The sequence below is a fragment of the Lycorma delicatula genome, chromosome 10 (assembly GCF_047948215.1).
Source record: "Lycorma delicatula isolate Av1 chromosome 10, ASM4794821v1, whole genome shotgun sequence".
In the NCBI taxonomy this organism is placed as follows: domain Eukaryota; kingdom Metazoa; phylum Arthropoda; class Insecta; order Hemiptera; family Fulgoridae; genus Lycorma; species Lycorma delicatula.
The window spans coordinates 97423613-97450101 of record NC_134464.1 but is presented as its reverse complement, the minus strand read 5'-3'; the positions used below and the strand labels follow the sequence as shown (position 1 = coordinate 97450101).

Below are 26489 nucleotides of genomic sequence, written 5' to 3'. Positions count from 1 at the left end.
GCTAAACGAGCCTTCAGTAAGAAATATAATTTGTTTACATCAAAAATTAATTTAAATGTCAGGAAAAGATTTTTGAAAGTATATGTTTGGAGTGTCGCTTTATATGGAAGTGAAACTTGGACGATCGGAGTATCTGAGAAGAAAAGATTAGAAGCTTTTGAAATGCGGTGCTATATGAGAATGTTAAAAATCAGGTGGGTGGATAAAGTGACAAATGAAGAGGTATTGCGGCAAATAGATGAAGAAAGAAGCATTTGGAAAAACATAGTTAAAAGAAGAGACAGACTTATAGGCCACATACTAAGGCATCCTGGAATAGTCGCTTTAATATTGGAAGGACAGGTAGAAGGAAAAAATTGTGTAGGCAGGCCACGTTTGGAATATGTAAAACAAATTGTTAGGGATGTAAGATGTAGAGGGTATACTGAAATGAAACGACTAGCACTAGATAGGGAATCTTGGAGAGCTGCATCAAACCAGTCAAATGACTGAAGACAAAAAAAAATTTAGATTAAATTATAATTATCAGTCTGAATACATGTATAGTATGTGTTAGTATCTGTGTTTATGTAAATACAAATTTAGATTATGTATGTAAGGTTCCATACAGGTTTGCCTTTGAAACAGAGGCAAACCGCCTTCATACAAAGAGGTTAAACGTTAATTTAGCGATATATGAAAAATCTGTAATTTAATATGATGACAAAATAATTGTGTAATGAAAAGGAACTAGGAAAGATTTGCAATATAACTATATTTTTAAACATTTTTAAAAATAATTTCCATCACATATTATACACCTCTCCATCCTTTGAAACCAATCTTTAAAGACACCCTTCCATGTTTCGTCAGAGATCTGAGCGCGTACATCATCCCAAGCCCTTAGGAGGTCATCATCGTTCATAAAATGTCTCCCTTTTAGTCTGTTCTTCACTGGGAGGTCAGGACTGCAGGGAAGGTGCTCCAGCACTTTTAATCCAGTGCTAATTAAGTACTGGGAGAAAAACTCTAGAGCGATACGCTGAAGGTTATCATGGTGGAGAAACCATGAATGATAACATAGAACATAAAGTAAAGTTTGGTCACAGCTTCTTGAGGAATTTGACAACTGTTGGCTGGCATTCGTCATTGTATCACTCCTCTGTAACTACCGTCTGAGTTTTCAACATAACTCGCTCTAAAACTCCACTCACACTAAAAAATACTGCCAATAATCTCTTATTTACAATCATTTTCTTTCTATATAGCCTCCGGAACCAGCGTAAGTTATTACTTTAAAGGATGAATGAGGATGATATGTATGAATGAAAATGAATTGTAGTCTTGTACAGTCTCAGGTCGACCATTACTGAGATGTGTGCTTAATTGAAACCCAATCACCAATGATGGTAGGTGATGGAGGGTTTCAATTAACTACACATCTCAGGAATGGTCGACCTGAGACTGTACAAGACTACACTTTATTACATTCGTACATGTCATCTTCATTCATCCTCTGAAGTAATACTTATGGCGGTTCCAAAGGCTAAACAGAAAAAAATAAGAACCACCAAAGAAAGCCGGTATGCAAGATCTAGTATACAAATCCGTACAAAAGTGATTGCCTTTACTAGGATTTGAACCTTAGAACTCTTAAATTCAAAATCAGCTGATTTGCGATGACGAATTCACCATTAGACCAATCAGGTAGGTTTTATTCACTGAACAGCTACGGAAGTCTCCTCATCTTCGAACACCCACGCTTTGTTTTGAGCCTTGTTCGGGAAGTCATAATAGTACAGCCAAGTTTCTTCACCTGCCACAATACTGTTCACATAAGGACATTACTCATTTTCAATCTTTTTCAGGATTTGACGGCACCATGAAATACGACGTGCCATCTGATTGTCGGTCAGGTTATGCGTCACCCAAAAGATACAAAACTTTCTAACTTGAAGGTGAATTCTTAGAATAGCTCGATCTGCTATCACATTAATGTCCAATGGATCTTTTGATGGTAGATCACACGCCTGTTTGTTTTAAACATTTTTAGTACTGCAGCAATGTTTTCCTCAGCCACAAACGAAGACGAATGACGTGAACTTGGAGCGTTCTCAAGACCAGGACGTCCTCTTTCAAACTCTGAGTACCACCTAAATATTGTCTGTTTTAGATGCCAAAAATAGTGTTAGATTATTATCCTGGAACAAGAAGGAAGAGAGGTAGACCCAGAAAGACGTGGAAAGAAGGGGTGCAAAGGATGATAGAAGAGAGAGGAATGGTTGGGGTTGACTAGAATGACAAGAAAGTATGGTGATCGAGCAGTGGGGGCGGAGCAATCTGTATGAACCCTGCATAAAGTAAGTAAAATTCTTAAGTACATTCATAAAAAAAAAAATATATATTTTTTTTAATGTTGTAAATGGTCTTCTTTTAGTGTAAAATAGTTACAATCAGAATAGTAAAATATTCCTCTCATTCATTATTAAAAGATAAATAAAATTTTGATTTTGAGAATTTTCGAACAATTCTTTTTCCTTTTCTTAATTAATTTCGTTCCTTCAAAAACCAATCTCTTAAAATACTACCGATAATTTTTTTTTTTTTAAATACTTTTATTTATAGTTGCATCAACAATTAAAGCCATTAGCGGCTACCGATAATATTATTAATACACATAATTTAAATCTAAATTAATCTCACTACTATATAAAGTGATAACGTCTTATTTATTTGTTACCGATAACCCTCGAAAACTACTGAACTAATCATCACGAAATTTTAACTGTAGCTTTTTTATAACCCTTCCCCCACCCCGGAATGTTTACCACAGTTCAAACCCCACCAATTTCGTTACTACATAAATAATAAATAAGACAATGTATAAGTAAATATCTTAGAACTTCTTTCTAAATTAATTGAAATTAATCTAAATTAATTGTCACTTTCTGTATCGATATTGTCTATATCAAATCGACTTCTTCAGAAAGTTATTGTGTATTTTATTAGATCTGTCATTGTCTAATCTGGTGGCGATCCTTTCTTTCTTTTTCCTGTTTAACCACCGGGAATTACCGTTCAGGTATTACTTCAAAGGATGAATGAGGATGATATGCATGAGTGTAAATGAAGTGTAGTCTTGTACAGTCTTAGCTCGACCATTCCTGAGATGTGTGGTAAATTGAAACCCAACCAACAAAGAATACCGGTATCAACAAAATCTAGTATTCAAATTCGTATAAAAGTAACTGCCTTTACTAGGACTTGAACGCTGGAACTATCTACATCCAAATCAGCTGATTTGGGAAGACGCGTTCACCCGCGGGCTGGAGACCCTTTACCTTTTCTTTTTCCTGTTTAGCCTCCGGTAACTACCGTTTAGATAATACTTCAGTGGATGATATGTATGAGTGTAAATGAAGTGTAGTCTTGTACATTCTCAGTTCGACCATTCCTGAGATGTGTGGTTAATTGAAACCCAACCACCAAAGAACACCGGTATCCACGATCTAGCATTCGCGGGCTGGAGACCCGCGAGGGCTCATCCTCACGCTAATATACTAACTGAGCTGAAGGTTTGCCTCTGTCTTTGTCAGCCGAACTGTCGGCTGGCGTAGACGGAACGGGTGAGCGGGATTGTTGTATTATCTCACCAGATGACTAATAACATGACACATTTGTATATAAAATGCAAACACAACAGATTAGTATAATATAATGACTAGTACACTAGACACGGCTGTTGGCAAGAGGAAAATATTTAGGTCACGTATTGTAAAGTACCTCTCAATAGATTTTTATATCCTGAACTAAAAAGTTCTATTATGGCCAAGTCATACACATAATTGGCATAGATTCGACTTTTATATTTAGTATTAATATTTTTATATTGCCTACGTCGGTGAGGTCACAAATAGGAAGAAAAACTTCTAAGGCTAGCAGAATCTATGATTGTAGACAATGTGAAACTATGCCAGAGCGTTCTCTTAGTTTTATAGTTCTGTAATTTATTATGTTTCATGAAAACTTATTTTACTGAAAAGTTGTTATTCAACTAAATTATCTATTTCATTCGATAAGTTGTGAATAGCAATAACTCAAACAATTACTAAAAAGCTATTTCCAATTTTTTAAGTTCAATACGCATACAACGTGAGCGAAGCCGCGACAGGTAATTCTAGTTTCTATATAAAGTAACAATCTCTATTTACTAAATTTAAAATATACCCATTTTGGTGTGTGTGTGCGCGCGCGCGCACGTGCACATGCCTGCGTGTACGTAAAAATATCCCGGTCATTTCTAATTAACTTTTTTTTTTCAAGAATACTTTATTGTTTTATTTTATCAGTTTATATACTATAAAAGGAACAATTATATTTCATAAAATTGAAATGACGTACAGCATGTCCACCGTGCTTACAACAGACATATATTGTATTCACATAAAGTAAAATATATCAAATTGGCTGTGTTTAATTGCTCTGAAACGTCGTAAAATCTAAATGAACAATAATTATTAAAGATTACAATAAATTGTAATTTATGATTTCGTGTTACATTTATATTTCTTTATCGTATTAAATCGATGATAATTATTATTTAAATTAGACATGAATAGAATTCAGTGTAAACTCTGTATAAAAATAGACTTCTCTTCAAATCAAGGATAATAATAATAATAATAATAATATTATATTACCAAGAAATTTTAGCCACGCTAATTTTTACAATTAAAAATACTTCGTTCTTTTAATTAATTGTAACGAATTAAAATAATTATTGTTATTATCTGCTTTTTAATTATTTAAACTTTAATTAATTGATTTGTGCTAATTTATAAAGATAATTTATATTAATTAGGAAAAATTATATAAAAATGATAAATATTATCAGAAATATATTAATAATGCTGCTGCATTATAACAATTATCATTTTTAATACTTACGGCGTAAAACTTATTACTGCACCGATTCTGCTACGATCTAAGAATATTTAGAAAAGATAATACAGAAATTTTATGGTACTCATTTAGCTGTTATTTAACCCTTTATTTATAATTCAAAATATTAATTTTTTTTTTTATCATATATTATTAATCAAAGTTGACTAATAAGAAGTAATTAAGATTTAAAAAAAAATAATGTCAGTATCATAAAAAAATTGCATCATAAAATGTAGTTAAAAGCATCTTCAATAATAATATTTTGGTCTATTTAAAATTTACCAAAAAAGCCGAGGAATGACAAATGAAACGCAATCGTTTAACCTTAATGAATATATATTTTGATATAAAAAGTATTTTTACGCAAAATTTCAAGAAAATAGTCTGAATAATTAAATAATTACAAGGAGGTTGCGCTCCATCTCCCCGATTCACGGCCCTTGATTGACTTGATTCTCCGAATATTTTTTAAACCATTGCTCGCTCCAGTAGACCAATTAGGACTCCAATTATTACAATCTTCGTATATTCACCATTTTTCTTACTATGTTTTAATATAAGGAGAACCAGTTATTGTTATTATATATCAACTTACATCTCAGCTCAGAGTTGAGGAAAAATTTTGGGTGAATTCCATTATGTGTGACTTGTTTCTCCGAGTGTTTTAACCCATTGGCCGTCCCAGTAGATCAACTAGGTATCGAGTTATAACAAGTTTTGTGTTTTCAGAATTTTGTTTACCATTTTATAAATAGGAAGGATAATTAATTAAATAAATAATAAAATTGTTTTCGTTTGTAACAAAATTAAGCAGTTCATTTCTGCTATGAAGTCTTAATAAACCGCTAAGATTTGAATAATTATTAAATGTTTATTATGCCTACATTACATCTCTTGTAGTTCCCTCAAAAAGTCAGAACGAGTTCTTAATGGGAAGTCAGATCATTGTCTGGCGCTCATAAGAATGAGTGGTATAGACTGATATTTTAAAATTAAATATATTGACTTACCTTGTGTATATGATTATGAATGTCCAATTTTTGTTAAAAAGAATGGTAAATTTCTTAAAAAAATAGCAGTACCGTGGAGTTCGGTAAGAGGTGACGAAGTCAACGAACTACGTCTACAGTTCTTAACATGACTTAACCTAACAGTGAAATGAAAATGGGAGGGGGGACAAAATAAGCATGAAAACATTATTCAATTAGATTCAACATTCAATTACATGAGTAATAAAGAATACTATAAAAAATACCTCGAATTTTATTAGACAACGTTTTTTTTTTCCATTTGATGAACGGCGGAACTCGGAATATGTCATTTTATTCATTTTTTTAATGTGCCTTTACGAATCTCGCCGCTAGATGGCAGTACTTGATACTACTAGGTAGCGTACAAAAACTTGATAATGTGCTTGAACTTAAAAAATTTAAAAGAAAATGTACTACAGCTCGTTTTAATAGTAAATGCTGTTATGTAAATGAAAGTACTGAGATGAAACAATTCGTTTAATTCCCATCACTTCTTTATTAAAAAAAGTGTTAATTTATAAGAGATTATACTACTTTTATTAAAAAAGGGAAAAATAAACCACAAATAAATTCGATTTTCCCAATCGAATTTAACGATAAAAATCGATGGTTTCACTTACAAAGTAATAAGAAATATTACATCACGGATTTTCGATTCGTAAGGTCATTATACAAAATTTATTAAAAAAGGAAAAATATGGTATGAAGTGAATGATATGACGTATCAACAAAAAAAATTGGCCGTGAAATTCAATTTGTTTGTTCTAAGGCAATAAATTTTAATAATAAATCAATAAGATAACAATCATTAATTCATAAAAAAATAAAAGAATAATCTAACAAAACGTAGTGATTCCAAAAAAAAATCACGTGAAATTGCAAACCGTACGGTAAGAGTCTCGCAGATATCATTCTTCTGCTCAAAAAACATAAATTATGTATTAAGAAACTATTAATAAGTATCAGATTTACAGAAATAATACAATTTTTATGATTATTCATTGTTTAATAAATGAAATCGGGCCGGTAAGAGTTTTGTAACAAATTTTTCTTTTTTTATTATTATATGGAACGCGTAAACATTGTTTATATTATCCATTATTGTATAGAAGAACATAAGAAAGAAGCCGTAATAAGAAAGGGAGTCCGACAAGGATGTTCCCTATCTCCGTTACTTTTTAATCTTTACATGGAACTAGCAGTTAATGATGTTAAAGAACAATTTAGATTCGGAGTAACAGTACAAGGTGAAAAGATAAAGATGCTACGATTTGCTGATGATGTAGTAATTCTAGCTGAGAGTAAAAAGGATTTAGAAGAAACAATGAACGGCATAGATGAAGTCCTACGCAAGAACTATCGCATGAAAATAAACAAGAACAAAACAAAAGTAATGAAATGTAGTAGAAATAACAAAGATGGACGGAAGAAATGATATCTGCAAGACTTTTACGGTACAGTTTACAATTTCATTGTAATTCTTTTGGATTAATCTTTATCAAACCAGATAAAAAACTGTTTTCGTAAAACTCAACACAATACTTCAGCTTACGAGAAAGGAGCCTATCATGCTTCCGTTACAATTTTTAATAAATTGCCGAAAAATTTGAAAAATCTTCCCACAAATTCAGTTAAAATACAATTAAAGATTTTCTTTTACAATTAAAAAATACCCTGTTGAATTTTTTACACGATTTATCTGCATCCCGTTTAGTATATGTACATAAATATGTTCTCAAAATAATTTTACTTCTGAATTGCAAAATATTTATACAATTAACTTAATTGTTATTTAACTTTTTAAACAATCTATTTTTTATTTTATATTCTGTTTTTATACGTAAATTTATTTATTTTTTCTTCTGTTTAGCCTCCGGGAATCACCGTCAGGTATTACTTCAGAGGATAAATGAGGATGATATGTGTGAGTGTAAGAACTGTGTAGTCTTGTACGGTCACAGGTCGACCATTCCTGAGATGTGTAATTAATTGAAACCCAACCACCAAAGAACACCGGTATCCACGATCTGGTATTCAAATCCGTATTAAAGTAACTGCCTTTACTAGGATTTGAACTTGGAAGTCCCGACTTCGAAATCAGTGATTTCGAAGACCAGGCGTTCACCAGTAGAATAACCCAGTGGATTACGTTAATTTATCTTATATTGATGTAATGTACATAATATAGTTTTATGTTTCGAACAGAATAAATCTTTTATTTCTTTTTTATACGTATTCTCTTATTTCAGAGAGCCTTAGCTCACAATAGATAAATATTTCTTACCTCATTTTCCCATATTTCTTATATTTATGTTTATTTACAAGGCTTTTCTTTGCACAGGCAAAGGGTTTTGGTAGACCTACTAATATTTTTAATAAAATTTAACATTAAAGGAGGAATAGACGCGTACGAAGATTTTTATATTTCTTCTTTTTTTTTTAAAGTTCATTAAGTGAATCAATATAAATGATTAATTTTTATTTTGTATAAAACCTCATCTATAAATGTTTAAATTTTACAAATACCACAAATATAGAATTTTTTTCAAACAAAAAATTACATCATTTACAAGATTTGATCATATTTTTTGTCATCATTTTGCTCATTAGCCTACTTAAGAAAATTTATTTATTAATTTCAATCCGTTAACTACAAGTTTACGCCCAATTAACTTGTAATAGGTTTTGCCCAATCAAAGCCATTAAAATATTTTTATTTTCTTTATTTAAGTCAAGGCTGAAGTTCTGTCATATAGTCAAACCATAAATATATGTATATATAAAAGATATGTCGTAACTGATTAATAATCAACGCTCAGTAAACACTACTGAAGATAAATCAATCAAAATTGACCAATTTCTTATGATGTAAATGCAAACTAAAAAAGGAATTTTTAAAATCCTATTTTAAAGAGTTAAAATAGGTAACATTAAATTTTACTTTTTTTTAACCACGACGGAACGGAGCGGTATTTGCTTTTGAGATAAAAGGTTGTGTGTGTGTGTGTGTGTGTGTGTGTGTGTGTGTGTGTGTGTGTGTGTGTGTGTGTGTGTGTGTGTTACCTTTTTCTCAAAAACTATTGGACCTATTTCGATGCGATTTTTTGCATTGTGTAGGTATCACTTGAGAGCAGGTTCTTAGAATAGTGTTATGGGTAGGGTGCAACATTAGATTAACCGCCAGAGGGCGCTCAAGTAGATATTTTTCTTCAAAACGGCTTTTGAATATTTCTAAGTCTTTCTAATTAATATTTAATTATCCAATTTAATTTCGTAGTGGGTTTTTTTTAATTTTTAATTTTATTTACTTGTTTAAATTCTCGGTAACAAATGAAGATAACAACTTGATTTTGGTGTGTGTAAATCATCTTCATGTTAATATCTAAAACCAATTTCTAGATTATTTGAAGTTCGACCTTGAAGGAGTGAAGAAAGGTAAAAAAAATTTCGAACAGTTATTGCAAAATTTTCCACTATACTAGACAAGATATTCACTCGATTTGGGCTTGTAAATACTCTTCAGATAAATATCTAAAAATCATTTTTGAATTTTAGTATTTTAAAGGGTAAAAACGAATTGTCTTTATACATTTTTGTCATTTTATGCTACTGCTATTTAATTAATCTTTATGAGATTTAACATTGTAATGGTAATTTATGTTAGGAATTCTGATTACGACTTTCGTGAGCGAAGCCGCGACGGGAAATCTAGAAACCAAACTGTTGCTCTAAAGGTGTTACAATATACTGACAGTTTTTTTATAAATTGAACAGGCTTTAATTTTTATTTACCATTATTATTCTCACAAGCATGAGTTTAATGAACACAGGGGGGTCCAAGGGGAGAACCTCTTGGCTAGTTGGAAAGGGATGACGAAGCATACCCTGACCGGCTAAACATCTTCTGATTGCAACGGGAAACGCAAGTAACCCTATAGTACAGGTGAAGCCGCGAAGGGATGTTATTATATACGCACAAAAACATCTATTATTAGTTTTTTTTTAAATTATTTTTTAAAATCCACATTGCCAAACTTCGTGGAAATAGATAACATTCACAAATAAATTAGAAACATAGCTAATCATTCCATTGAATGATTAGCTATTATCTCATTTTTATCATCTTTGCACATTTCTAATATTTGTGTTCATTATTTATAAGATATTTTGTATTTTTGAATAATTACTCGTGTTTTTGTAATCCAAAAAATAAAACAAGCTTGGCGTTGAAGAACTAATTTTCATTCACGTTAAAATTCTGATTATTTATTTCGCAAGCGAAGCCATTAGAGGAAATGGTACCAATATATAAACAGTTTGAATTTTTTACGTTAATTGTCATATTTTGAGTTAATTATGAATAATAATTATTACATCCTTTAAGGTCGTCGACATTTTGCTGAGATTTTATACCTAAGACGAATTAATTGCGAGGAAGTAAGTGATTCAGTCGCTATTGAATGGTTGAAAATTTATGTTGCAGATTATTTTAACCGCTCTAGGGATTTTTTCTATAGTAAATGGGATATAAACAATTCTTTTCATCGTGCTACAGAACGGATATTCAATATAATTTGATAGCTCCAGTAGTACTTGAGTTGGATTCTTTTCACTAAAATATCCGGGTATTTTGATAAGCTATTTTGTTCACGTCGGCAGTTAATTGTTTGTCTATTTTTTATATTTAATAATTTAGCTATTTTATGATCGTCTTATTTCATCAACTAAACTAATGCTAGTCTTTTTCTAATTTTATGTTTAATTATATTTTATTTTATTTTAACTAATATATAATACTTTATTTTGCAAAAAAAAACTGTTTATTATTTATTATTATATACATTTCATTTACTTAAAATGTTTTATCCGTGTCCTCAAATCTTGCAACCTTAATTAAACTCATCTCTCGACTACATAAAATGGTGAAATTTTACGCAGCGACGTAAGTAAGATGATAATAGAGTATTCCATTGTTAATTTAATATATTTCTATATTTTATTTATATATAAGCTGTCGTGATACAAGGAGAATATCTTGAGGAAGAGAGCTGAATCGATAAGGTGTAGCTATCGATCCGATTGGTTTTGACTGTCGATTCATTATGAGTAAAAAAGGTGACTGTTGAAGTGGATTTTAATATAAATCCACTGAATATAATAAATAAATATAAATCTGCAATGTAATATAAATCTGATGTAATATAATGTGATATAAATCTGCAATGTAAATCTAGTGTAGATTTACATTGCAGAATTTATGTACGTCTGATTAGTTATTAATAAATGGTATCATTTATAGTAAAAAAAAGTAAATCTCTTAAGTTATAGAATAATCTGCGTATAATTTTTTTTTTTTTTTTGCTAAAGAATTAAAACAACTAAAAGTAAAAACTTACTTGTCAGTTTAAAACGCAAAAAAAAAAAATTGTGGTAAAATGAACAATTACGAAGAAATTTTATAACTTCGAGAATTTAATTTGTTCTAGTATGACTTCCAACAACTTAGTTCTGCGGAGGAAATAAACAAAAAAAAAAAAATTTAACATGCCTTACTTAACAAAAAAAAAAAAAAAAAATGTAAAACATAATTTTCGTTTTCAAGAAAACTACTTTTAAAAAAATTACTTTCATGAAAATTACTTTTAAAAAGTTTTCTATTTATGCATGACTACAAAATAAAACCGTAGGACATGCAATTATATACAACCACTTCATAATTTATTAGCCCACCGGGTTGGTCTAGTGGTTAAAATCGTTATCGCAAATCAGCTGATTTCGAAGTCGAGAGTTCTAAGGTTCCAATCCTACTAAAGGCAGTTACTTTTATTCGGATTTGAATACTAAATCGCGGATACCGGTCTCCTTTGGCGGTAAGGTTTCAATTAACCACACATCTCAGGAATGGTCGACCTGAGAGTGTTCATTTACATTCCTACATATCATCCTCTGAAGTAATACCTTACGGTGGTTCCGGAGGCTAAACAGAAAAAAAAAACACTTTAATTTAATGTACTCCACTTTTTTTTCTTTCTACTTAGGTTTAATCTATTTTCTCCGTGTTATAATACAAAATAAAACTCCATGTATATATTTTTTTGTTTACTAAAGAATTAAAACAACTAAAAGTAAAGACTTAATTATCAGTTTAAATACTTATACAATTAAAAATAATAACTAAAAAAACATACATTTTAAAGAAAATTACTTTTACAAAAAGGTTCTATTTTTGTATGACTATAAAGAAAAGCGTGGAGCGTGCTCTAGTTATAATACGTTGTAGATGAGAGCGCAGTCTACGCTTTTCTTTTTAGTCATGCAAAAAAATTAAATAATTTTCTTGATGGTAATTTTCTTGAAAAGAAATCATGTTTTAATTTTTTTGTTATTACAATTTTTTCACTCTCAAATTATTGTATATTGTAACTAGATCGTATTAAGTGATGTGATGTGTGGAATACAAATAATTAAATTATGCCAATTTTTTTATGATGAGAAATTTTTAGCGTGTAATTTAAATACCAAATCTATCTGATTCACAAATTCTGAGAGATAGAAATTCTATCATTCTACATATTAGCAGAAATCATTAGAAAATTTAGCGCAAAAATTAACTAATATATCCAAAAAATTAAGAATGATATTGCACGTCCGGTGGTAATCATTACACATAAATCTAAAAAATTTTAAAAAGAATTAAAAAAGCATAATCTTTTACGTTTGGATTTTTTGTTTAATTCGGTAATTTTTTAAAACTTTTTATCTTAAAATTAACGAGCAAAAATAAAATAAAAAAGTTAAAAAAATTTTTTTTTAAATTAAAAAAATAATACGATGAATACAGAGTTATAAAAAAAATGTTTGATTCAAGCCAAATTTTGAATTAACGAATCTTGATTTTAAGGTAACTGAGATACGACTACTGGAAAAGAAATGTTTTTGTATTGTATAATATCATCATTTTGAATAACTTATGAAAAGTATTTACGAAAATGAATTATTAATGGATGAAACAAAGGATGAAAAACTTCCTCGGCAGGACCGGAAATAAAAATGAGATTATCAAATTAATAAAAATCCCTTTCGGCACGCCGGAAGGTGGAGGTAGATTTTACCGGTGCTAAGTAGAGGATAAAAAAGATTTCCACCTTAAAGTTAAGAAAACTTCAAATTTACTCAATATGGAAACGGTTGGATTTGAAAAAAGTTTAGCATACGAGAAGCTACATAGTACAGTTCCAGCAACATTTTGGTCATCCCTTGCCGTAAGGATTGGTCAAATCAAAATTTGTTTCAGACAAAAGTTTTAGGTAATGTTTAGAGGACTAACTTCCATTTTAAACCGATTCGATACTGTGCCTATTAAGGGAGGTATGATTTTTGTTGTTTTCGAAACCCCATTTTTTTCACCTTCTGAACCAATGGTTGGTGATATTAAAAAAACTTTTCCTATATAAATTTTAGGTCCTCATCCAAAGAATAGTAGAAACTTTAAACGAATTCGATATTTTACTTAATAAGAAACTTAGCGATATTTTGTTTTTTCGATAAAGCCTTCCCCTTTCTCTCGCCATGATCCGATTTTGCCCGTTAACAAACTCGACCGACATTTTAGGTCGTTATATTTTATTTTTGAAAATGATTGGCAGAAAATTACGGCAGTTATCGTGTCCACAAGAAAAAAAAAAAAATATATATATATATAAACCTTTGAACTGATAGTGGTTTTGGGGTCTGGGGGATGTGAAACGCGAAGATATGTCGAAATTTTCCGGAAGTCGAATCATGGTACCCATTACAATAGGTAGCCTACATTACAAAAGGGCCTACATTAAAGTCAATATTTTTTAACAGGACGTTCAAAGTTCTGTACGCATATTTTCTTAAGAAAAAAACAATGTTTCGTGATTATGTGTTTTCTAAAAAAAAAAAATACACAAATCACGAAATAAAGAGAAACGGAATAAATTCTTGTTTGTGTACTATAGTACATACGCAAAGATACATTAAATTGACTATAATGTAATAATGAATATTATTAATTCATTAAAAAATATAAATACAAAAATAAAAGCCGTGTAATACAAAAAAAGTATGTACCTTGTTGAATTTAGTACGTACGTAAACATCTACGTTCACTGAAATTTAGATTAAAATATTGCATAATATTTTCATCAAGCAAGGGCTTAAGGATTATAGTTACATAGCTTATACATATTAAAGATAAAATGTTATTTTACTTACGTAAGGTATATATTTACGTGAACTCAGTACAAGAATGATTGTGAAGTATAGATATCACAAAGTATAGTGGTTTAAATTGTCTTTTTTTAAATAGGTTTCACATTTTTTTTTTTTTTTTTTATTACGTAATATTATATTTACATCATAAGTCGGTATTCCCGGCGGCTTCTGTCTAGTTCTGCATACTATACGAATAATTTTGTAACTACTGCAATTGCTAATCGGCCGAATAAAATAAAAAATTCCTAAGCAACTAATTATTATGATCAAATATAATCACAATTTAATTTTTAAAGGACAGTGTAATTATCTATACAAATCACTTATAATTAAATTATAACCAAAGAAATTAAACTATTTTTCACTAAACATACAGTGAAGACACCTGGTAAAAGATTCGATTAACAATAATTTAGTCAATCGTCACATAAAATGGTAGGATTTATTTATTTCCTTTAATTTTCTATAAAAAAAATGCAAGAAAAGAAACCATTTAATGGTTAATGAAATTTTTTAAAAAATTACAAAAATATATTTGATTACATATAAAAAATTATTTTTTAAAAAAAGTTTTATTTAATTAACATTAATATTAAAATTAATAAAAAAAAGGAAACAGATTAGAAAAACCCTCTGAAAAGTAAAAAATAAGAATTAAATCAAATTTAAAATTTTAAACAAAAAAATATAATATATTAATAAATATAAAAATGCACTGAAAAATAAAAAATAAATTATATAAATATCTAATAAATAACCAATAAATAAAAAATAAATAAATGTAATAATTATTAAATTTTAAAATTAAAAGTAATGGAAATATTTAGTTAAATAAAAGCGTGGCGCAGTTTTTATAACAATCTTTTCGAATAACTATTTGTAGACATTTGCTGTATTTTAAAATATATTTTTTTGTTTGATGAGGTTGTTTAGTATATGTATATACTTTATTTATCTGTAATAAAATAACTCAAGTTTTAATTCTTTGATGGTTCAAATTTGCACCGAGATGACCTTTAAGGGTTAATAAGATTAAAAATTAAAATTAAATTTATAAATCTAGCACAAAGTTATTACATTTTGACGGTAATCTGAAAAATTATTAATTATTATCATTATTATAATTGTAACCGTAATTATGAATTCATTAAATAAAAATTCATAATTAATTAAAATGAAACCTTTAGCGGAGAGTGCGCTCAATTTGGCTTAGATTAAAATCAGAATTCGAAGATGAACTTCAACTATGTGAGAACGCGTACAAAGAAAGCGAGTGGGTGCATTTTCCCAGATTGTTACTTGTAGCTAGTCAGTCTCAACTGGAGAGGTTCCAGCAGATCTTTCAGCCTTCTCGCGTCGTTATTGAAAATGAAAATGAAGATTAATTGTTATAAAAATAAATGTTGTGTTGTTTTAAATAAATTATAAAAACTGCGCCACGCTTTTAACTAAATATTTTCATTACTTTTAATTTTAAAATTCAATAATTAATTACATTTATTTTTTTTTATTTATTGGTTGTTTATTAGATATTTATATAATTATAAATTAGATAATTATAATTAGATATTTATATTTTTTACTTTTCAGTGCATTTTTATATTTGTTAATATATTATATTTTTTTGTTTAAAATTCTCAATTTTATTTAATTCTTATTTTTTTAATTTTTAGAGGGGTTTTCTAATTTGTTTCCTTTTTTATTAATGTTAATATTAATATTAGTTAAATAAAAGCTTTTTTAAAAAATAATTTTTATATGTAATCAAATATATTTTGTATTTTTTTTTGTATTTTTTAAGACAAAAAAGGTAAAAATATTTATTTTTAAACATCGAAGTTACATACGTGTATCAAATTTCAATCATTTTTATACGATAGTTCATGAGAAATTAAAATTTTCAACTAAATGCATGAATTTAGCGTAGGGGTAGCTCATGGGGGTGGGTCATATCGAATTCCGACACCGTAGTGTTGTATTGTCAACGAAGTTACATACGTGTACCAAATTTCATTGATTTTCATACGATAGATCAAAAGATATAGCAGTTGCAAGATTTGATTATTCCTAAAGCGAGTTAAATAAAAGCTTTTAAAAAAGATAAAAGTATTTGCTGTACCAAAGCGTATAAAAAATATTATTATTAAGAAATTCTTGTTTTGTATAAATTAAATTTCCACACTTGCCAACAATTTAAAAAGTGTAAATCCTAGTACTTTCGGAGCTGTTACTCATCTTCAGCGATTTTCAGGGATGTTAATTTAAATTCAAATCAATAATAGTTTTTAAATTAAACTGTTATGTTCATAATAGTCGGTCGTCAAGAATAAAATTAATTCGTACGTCAATAAGACAATAACGTCATGTTTGTAAGATGTTTGCGACTATTACGCGTATTTACTATTATAATATAATCATATATATATATATATATGTGTGTGTGTGTGTGTGTGTGTGCGCGCGCGCGTGTGTGTGTGTGTGTGTGTGTGACCTGATGAAATTCATATGCATACCTCCACTCAAGATTTTCTTTCACCTTTATGCCAGTTACCGAATTATAAGACGTATACATATACATATGGATGTAATATTTTCAATACCAAGAGTAATTAAACTTGATTTTTCGTTAACTTCATATATAATTAAACTGTTAAATTTTTATTAAGCAAAAAAATAGAAAATTTTAAATAATAAAATATTTTTTACGAAGACTCAAACGTTATAATTTACATTTTATATTCAATCTACGGAGTAAAGAAAAATTTCAACCGCTTTGTAGGTGGCAAGAAAACGATGGAGAGTGAGTGACATATCAAAATAAAAATGAGAAATTTTCCCTAAGGAGAATTTTTTTCTATTTTATATTATTATATTTTAATGTTTGTTTCTTTAATTATACTACACTAATCAATTATTTCTTTCTTACAATTTAAGATTGTATTTATATGATTTTATTACATTTATTACATTATTGTGAATCTGTGGGTGTGTAAAGGGAGGTTTATATGTGCACAATAAACTGGTTGTCAAGTAGAAAAATATGATTAAAAACATTTATAATTTTTTTTTAAATTTATTATAAATAATAAGATTTATTTAATCCAACCATAAATTATTTAATGATATTTTCAACTTACCATTATGAGCTGATGTTTTCTGAATTAGTGTTTTTGAAAAATGTATGTTATAGAGAAAGACAACGGTGTGCAGAACTGTGTATAAAAGTTAAGCTGTATTCATTTAGTCCAAAAATAGCAACGTGGAAGGTTTGAATATCCACTTCATTAGTTATGTTGGTTACGTAGTCTATCTGTATTCTAGCGAACGCGTTTCTTTTTTTCTACAATAAAAATATAATAAACTTAATTATTTTTAAAAGTATTTTTGCCTTAACTATAATTTTAGCAAGAAATCGACTAAATATCAGTACAGATTAATGAGTTATTACTTATAATTTATGTCGATTAATTTATAGAATCTACGTTAATTTCATTATTTAAATCTATTTTCAAAAAATTGAATAAGAGCTTTAAAAACACACCCAGTTACATAAACATACTATTTTGAAACCTAACTAAATGTTATTTATACCTTTATAAAAGACGTAAAGATATAAATAACTCTAAAATTATGTTCTATAAGTTGTCTGAAAAATTTCTCTTCAACAAATTTATGATTATCGGCCATTTTTCAAATACAAATTTTATAAGTCAGGAATAATTATTTCTAAGGATAAATAATTTAAATAAAAATAAAATTTTAAAAATTAAAATAAAATAACATATAATGTTTATTTTAATAAATAAATAAATGAGACTTCGAAATTAAAAAAAAAACAAAAATTTATTGAATACAATTCAAATACAATGGAATAAAAAAAAATAGATATGAATATTAGACGTATTAGTATGTAATCATTCGACCATCTGAAAAATGGCAACAATATTACAAGAAATTAAAATCCCAAGAAGATAGTTAAATACCAAAATTAAGTACTTGCAATACAAAAATGTAATACAAACATCTATTACAATAGCATCAACCGGTGTTAAAAATTTAATTAAATGTTTATTTATAAATATCACTTCATTTCAACCTTAATTAACTCATCTCCCGACGCTATGCAATGGTAAAATTTTGCACATGACAATAAAATATTCCATTGCTAATTTCATATACAGTGTAACCCCGCTAAAACACGGTTATCGGGGGACCCGCGTTATAGAATAACCGCGTTATTTCGAGAAGTAAATTTTAAATCACTAAGGGGATCAATAAAAAAATAGGAAAAATCAAGCAATAATGGTTTAATAGAAAAAGCCAATACAGTATAATGTGTACTTACATAGCATCAAGTTAAGTGCGGAAGATACAATAGTTTTTCAGATATTCAGATATTTTTTGGGGGACAGATTATACTCCGCGTTATATCCGTATCCGCGGTATATCGATCCCGTTATAGCGGAGATGTACTGTATTTCTATATTTTATGCATATGTGTATAAGAATATGTCTGTATGTAATACGTGGTTAACATCTTGAGGAAGGGAATCGTAAGATATAGCTGTCGATCCGATTTATTTCGACTATCGATTCAGTATGAGTAGATCAAGTGGCTATTGAAGCGGGGATTCTCTTTCTCCATATTTTTTTAAAAATATTTGTTTGATGTATGTGCTCACATTTTTATTTCAGCTGCTATTGGCGCAGAGCGAGCCACGTGGTGGGACGGGCGGCTGCGCGCAACGCACGAACGATTCATTCCTTCAAATGATTTATACTTCTTTATACGATCGATCTATCTAAAATTATATTTGTGTTTTGGGGATAAAAAAGGAAAACATTGGGGTTAGAGCTGTATTAAAAAATCTCAACTCAAGAAACAGTTAAAAATGTTAAGCATTTTGAAAGCTTTTCGTTGTAAAAGTTTTGTTGTTTTTAGTACGCTAAATTCATGAAAGTTATTTAGTTACAATTGCCACAAACATTTAACAAAATCATGTGTAATGAAACAAAAATTATGTAACATTTTCGTGGTGGGCCTTAGGCTCGCCTTTTTTCTACTTTAATATGACTAGTGTAAATTTGCCACTCTACTCATTTGATTTAGTTATGAATAACTGATGTTATTCATAGTAATGGAAACTAACTCTCCACATTATAATATGGTAGAATAAAACTGCAAATTCTTTTGTTTGCTAACGAATTAAAATATAAAAAATTAGAAACTTACTTATCTGTTTAAACACTTATTCAAAAAAAATAATGGTAAAATTAACATTTTACAAAAGATTTTGTAAGTTAGGAGAATTTAATTTTTTCATATATGGTTTTAAATAACTCAGTTCTATATATTATATAACCAATGTAAAATTTGATAATTTCATTATCAGTAAAAAGTAGAAAATCATTTTTTTATTTATTTAAAAACATGCTTTTCTTTAAAAAAATAAATAACAAAAACAATATAAAAAGGTGACTACAGAGTTGCAGGACTTTCTCGCCACGTGGCTATTTATAAAAAAATATAATTAACATATTAATGACATATTTAAAAATCCCACGTTATAATTACAAGATAATAATATTGGTTTGAGATTAAAACCGCAAATTTCAAATCCGGTATTACTAAAAAAAAGCTTCTATTTCAACAACATTAAACATTAAAATCGTTATCAATGCCCTTGAAAATGTATAAATTGATATATCACACGACCATGTTTGTTACTTTTCGCGCGAACCCCAAAGCGGGAGTCAAAGTTCAATTCTATAAATAATCTTTTTTTTAAAAGTCTTGATTACAATAAAACAAGGGAAAGAAGAAAAATGTTTAAAAATGCATGAATTTTGATCGGGTCCGGCCGCTCGGTGGAGTCTGGGGCTCCCAATTTAGAACAGATTAATTTATATGCGTAATTAGACGACAACAGAAGAAACCGCAATGGAAAACAAGCATCATAGCGATCACAACAAAGTTTCAAAGTTCAGAACATTTTTTGGGGTGAGGGTGCGATTTTGAGATATTTTTGCAAATATTGTTATTTTTTAATTGTTAACAAATGTGCCTAAGATAAATATGACCTTAATTAAGCGAAATTTTGAGATATTGAGGGTAACCTTGCTCTACAGTTTCAACTTTTAAACTGAAAATTTAATGGCATCAATGCCCCATATATAGAATTAATCTTACAAATTTTGGTCAAAATCGGTCCGGTAGTTCTGGAGATATATGGTGATTTAGAGACTGATACCGAACACACACTCGTACATACGAACATTAACATCCTGAAAATTTTCATCCGGTTTATGGATTCGTTACGTGTAATTGGGTTCAAGATCCGGTGATATTGGACCTTTTAGAGTTATAGCTCTGCTATAACCCTATCTAGACGGGAAAGTAACAGGAAGAAAAAAATAATTTTGTTTTCAAAAAAATTACTTTTAAAATATTAGTTTCAAGATAATTATAAAAAATTCTCTTATTTGAATGTCATATATGAGAGCGTGCCCCACGTTATTCTTTTTAGTCATGAATAAATGGAAAATTTTTTTGTTAATTAACTTTTTTTAAAGTAATTTTCTTGAAAACGAAATTATTTTTTACTTTTTACTAAGACATTTTTTTTAAATTTAAAAATATAATAATCATTAGTGATTTGAATGAATCATTCAGATTAAAAAATAAAAAATAAACGATAACTAGAAAAGTTTTTGTCGATTCAAAAAATTCCTAACGAGGTAGTTAAAGAAAATATTAGTTGTTACACAGTCATTATGTTATATTATCGCGATTCACTTGAGCGTGAAATAAAGTCTGGTTAAAAAATAATTTAAAAAATTATTTTTTTTCTTTTTTTTTTGACAATCTTTTATAATAAAATAAAATTTGCCTAGATAATGAGAAGAAAAAAGAACGATTAGGAAATAGAATTAGATCACCCTCCATATTTTTAATCGCATTATGAAGCGGTTAAATTTATTAAGCTATAAATCATCGGTAAAGATATAATATGACTAATATAAAACTTATTACCCTAAAAAAAAGCCTCTATTTCATAAGATATGTAATTTGCTTTAAAATATTATAAAAAAGATACCACGAAATAATTTATTGTTACACCATAAAATATTTAAGATAATTTTTTAAAAAATGTATTTTTTCATTAGTAAAATTATAAATCTACACAAACATAAAAGTTTAGATAAGACTGGTATTTATTAGAAAAATGGAACATAAAAAACAAATTTAATATTTACCTGCAATCGTCAAATCGTGCTTAAATAATTCTTTTTACTATGTAAATTCTTTTGTTGTTTTATTCAAAGGAATCAATAACCGCAATTAATAATCAATCGATGGCAAAAATAGTTTCGATACAATAATTTTTCGTTTTTTAATAATAAAGAACATGTTATTTCATTTATATTTTTTTAATGATAGTTGTGTTTCATATATATATATGCGCGAGTGTGTGTCTCTCTCTCTTTCTCTCTCTCACTCTCTCTCTCTCTCTCTCTCTCTCTCTCTCTCTCTCTCTCTCTCTCTCTCTGTGTGTGTGTGTGTGTGTGTGTGTGTGTGTGTGTGTGTGTGTGTGTGTGTGTGTAAGTGTGTGTGGATGTGTATTTGTTTAACACGTACATTTGCTCATAATATATTGTAATTTAAAATACTTCTAAAAAATTAACGTCACAATTAAACTGTGACATTTACGGTACACCTGCTATTTTAGTAATTCATTGTTAAAAAAAAATTATACTTTACAATTATAATTATTCATTTATCATAATGTAATTTTACTCACATTGGATAAATACAAATAATTTTTTCTCTATCTCTCACTAATTACTCATTTTTATTCTTTTAAAAATACTTGACAATATTTTTATAAAATTATTTAAAAGGTACTGATCGGGTATAATTTTTCTAAGTAATGTTTTTAACTTAGAAAATAAATATATAAAAATTATATAATGTATACCACATTTAACTCTACGAATATATTGCATAACAAATTATCATCACTTTTTTATTGGGCCAGCTACTTCGTAAATTGTGGTCGTTTATTATTATTTAATCCGACATGAGAGCGGAATCAACAATGTAGGTGTTGTTTACCGCGTATAGAGGAACCACTCCTTAAGAGTGTTTTGTATTTACACAAACAGAAGCAAAAAACATATTTCGCAGGTTCCCAAATATCTCCATAATTTTATATCCCGATTTCCGCGTATGAACAAAACTGCTCGTGCCATTCGTAGAAAAATATTCTGAACTACTCTGACTTCTTGCGAAGGATGGCTAAAGTTATATTCTTCTCTCCGGTATACGGTATCCATTTTACTTTGGCGTAAAAATATTTTTGATGCAAACCCCTTTTAAGCCTACTTCCTGTTTTTTTTTTTTTTTTTTATTAATAAAAGTCTAAAATAGTTAAACCATATAGATTAGTGGTACGCCGATTATTCGAATGTCAATTTTCTGAATGACTAACTATTCGGACTGCTTATATCTGTACATCTCGATTCCCCCCGAGGGGAGAAGATCCCGCCTCGTAGCGTGTCCGGTCGCTACACCACCCCCTCCGTTCCTAGCCAGCAGTGGCTTTAACGGAGGATTATATCTGTACAGGAAAATATTAAAAAACTCAATAAAAAAATTAAAAATACTATTCAAATAAAGCTTTGCTTCACCTGGAAGAAGTCAACTGGAGCCGTCTGTTAGACGCAGCATCCGCTTGCGTCTAACAGACGGCTCCCCGGAAGCGGAGGTCATACTGTTCCAGGCACTCGCAGATCAGCGGACTGGCTACTACCCAAGGGTCCGTTCATTGGCCAAGGCCGCCGTAGGACTCTATCGCAGCCAGTCTTGATGGCCCGGCCGAGTTGTTCAGCCATCAATTTCCACCTCCTTCCTGTGCTCCAAGCACCATTCCAACCCCTATAAGGCAGCCGCACACTCGCGCCGCAGCCTGTCCTTATCCAAGCCCCTTAGGTTATAGCGACCTCAATCGGGAGCTCTTAGACCACCTCCATAAGCGATCTCATAGGTTATAAGCCTATGATCACTCAAACTGGACTCGGGCCAGACAGTCCAACTACTTGCACTCCTAACTAAATCGTCGTCACCAAGGTGACGTCGACGTAACTTTCCACCAGTTCGGAAGAGAAATTCGGCGGTTATTCTGCCTCGTTAAGCAAGTAGAGGTTCCTAGCTTCTACGAACTGTGCGAGACCAGCATCTCTGGGGTCAGTGAGTGGTGAACCTCAGGCGGAAGACTTGGCGGTAGCGTCTAGAGCAACCAGCATTCTGATGTCCGGGAAACCGTCCAGGATCCGTCCAAACCTCGCCAGCAAGCCGTCGATACTTCATCCAAATAGGAAGTATCCTGACACTAGTACGACACCGAGCGTACCCATTGTGACTCGCACGACAGTGAATTCCTCATCAGAAAACTGGGGCATCCAGAAGACACCCAACGAGACCGAGCCGAACACGATCGCAGAGAACAGCCACCCCCCACGAGAGTGAATAACATCAACTCTGTGGAAGCCAATCACCCTATCCCCGACCGTGTACGGCTCCTGGACCAAGAGAACCTCGAGGTTATACTCCTCAAGGATCCTCGTGGCTTCATTGGTGGCCGCCCGGGAACGATGCAGGTTTAACTGTTCCAGACACTAGCGTTCGATTTGGTGACGACCCTCCTCGAAAGCTTCTCCCAATTTAGGCTCGCCATACGCTGTGTTATTCACAATCTTCGCCCGGGCTATGTTGTGCGACCTAAATTGCTTGCCCCTGACCCGGTGTCCAGTAACAAAGCCTTTCGCCAAAGCACAGGGAGCGCACTTCGCAGGCGCGGTCTTATTAGGGCAGTTAGCTGCCCTGTGCCCAGCAAGGGTGCAATGACCACACATCTCCGACTGTGCTCTAAAGCGGAGAGGGGTGTGACCAAAGCCCTGACAATTGAAGCACCGGGGTATATGGTCGACAGCCCTGCAAGAGGTCCACCCAAGGTCTCAATTATCCATTGGCTCTTTGGGGCCTATTTCCGCTTCAACTGCCGGACCACCCTAGTCCCCTTGAGAAAGTCCTCGACAGCCATATCCAACACAGGATTTTGGCTGTGTATGGCCCTGAAGATTTCGGGCTCCTCTACTCTCGTTGTCCTCGGTAAATCGTAGACCAATATTTACGGCCTCCGCTCGACCAGCAACTGAGCCATCAGCCCGTTCTTCTTAAGAACGTCGGCCTCCAGCAGCCGCTTCACCTGCTGTTCATTTACAACCTCCAGCACAACGCCATTGTCCCTTGATCTCGTGACCCGGGATATCTGGAACTTTTCTTTCCTCGGGTCCAGGACCTTTTTCAGGATTAGCTCCGTCATTGCTGACGAAGCTCCCGAACTAGGTGTGATCGGGACCACCTTGGCAGTGGTCCTCTTAATTTTTGTAGCCGAAGACTACACTTCACTTACACTCATACATATCATCCTCATTCATCCTCTGAAGTAATACTGAACGGTAATTCCCGGAACCTAAACAGGAAAAAAAGAGAAAAGGTAGGCAGTAGGTGGTTAGACAGCCATTGAGGTTATGTTGCCACGACGCTAACGCTGAATGATATGTTCAGTACATATGTTAAAGCTTTTTTAGTTTTCCAATTATTCGGATTCTGCCTGAAAAAGGTCCATCCGGATAATCAGTGTTCCACTGTACATTTTTGGAAATAAATTAACATCCTGTTCATTTAATTCCAAAAACTATTTGTATAAAAATTGATATAGCGTAAAACATTATAACATTACTAAAAAAAAACAGAAATTTTTATCATTTAAATCTGGATAAATTGTAAAAGTAAATATGTTATTGTTCGGACGCCTTGCCTATATTACCGCTGTTTAGCATTAATCTTCTTTTTTTTGTTTATGAATATACGAGTACTTTCAGCTGGTAAGGGACAAGGATGAAAATTTTAAAAATATATTTATTATACACGGTATTGATTAAGAAGGTATTGACATATTTTTATGCAATAATGCAAGGCCGAACTCATGTTAACAACAGATAATTTCATATTTATGATAATAGTCAAACTGTCAATTACTGCGGCCGTCACCACGCATATATACAAAGGACACTGATATAATAATAATTTATGATTGACAACCAACTCTTGAAAATTAAAAAAAAAAAAATATTCATTTAATAATCACCACTGAACCAACCATGCATTAAACGGTATTCACTGAACTAGGCCTTTCTTTTTCCTGTTTAGCCTCCGGTAACTACCGTTTTAGATAATACTTCAGAGGATGAATGAGGATGATATGTATGAGTGTAAATGAAGTGTAGTCTTGTACATTCTCAGTTCGACCATTCCTGAGATGTGTGTGGTTAATTGAAACCCAACCACCAAAGAACACCGGTATCCACGATCTAGTATTCAAATCCGTGTAAAAATAACTGGCTTTACTAGGACTTGAACGCTGTAACTCTCGACTTCCAAATCAGCTGATTTGGGAAGACGCGTTAACCATTAGACCAACCCGGTGGGTTACACTGAACTAGGCCTATTTTGTTTTTATTTATATTCTACCCGGTGCCCAGCGGTTAACACTGCTTGATGCTACAGTGCGTTCGGAATGTTGCTGTGCACTGGAATTATGGAAGTGTAATGATGAAACTTTCTTAATTATTTATATTTGTATTTAATTATTTTATATAAATGGATATTACAATAATTGGAATAGTTTATAGAAAGTGTTGAAAATAACCTCTTCCAATATTGCATACCTTTTAATTTGTTTCCAAACTATTTAACCAGCTATGTACTGGAATGTTTCGTACGTATGCCGTTATTACGGTTTTTAGTTCGTCAATCGTGTGTGTTCTGTTGTGATACATTGTTTGTTTCGCTGCTCCCATAGAAAGTAATCTGGGGGAATCAGATCGGGAGATCGTCTAAATCCCACGAAATGATTCCTCCATGATTTCGTAAAATACTCATTGACTTGGTGTGCGCTGTGACACCATCTTTTTTTAACCAACCGTCATTTATTTCCATTTCTGTTAACCGATTAATGAAGTTTATTACGATAATACTATTAATTGTATTATCCAAAAACAATTTGGCCCATAATGCGCGTTCTATTCATACCGACCCAAATCCAATTTTCGTTTCGTGTAAAGATTGTTCGTATAATTCATGAGGGTTAGTTGTCGATGAATTAATATACCCTTGTAACGTACAACAAAAACTCGTTTCACGAAAAATTTGTTTACGTCTCACTTGGC

At 30.8% G+C, this 26489-nt stretch overlaps 1 protein-coding gene across 2 annotated transcripts in view; it reads right to left on the bottom strand.

Moving 5' to 3' along the window:
- LOC142331813 (neprilysin-11-like) overlaps positions 1-26489 on the bottom strand; it is a 222469-nt gene that overhangs the window by 162419 nt on the left and 33561 nt on the right. The window contains exon 2 of one of the 2 annotated variants that reach the window (XM_075377944.1): positions 17333-17535. The exons of the other annotated variant lie outside the window; for it this stretch is intronic. The gene's annotated coding sequence lies outside the window, so the exon portion shown is untranslated. The remainder of the gene's footprint in view (positions 1-17332; positions 17536-26489) is intronic. 2 annotated transcript variants of the gene reach the window in all.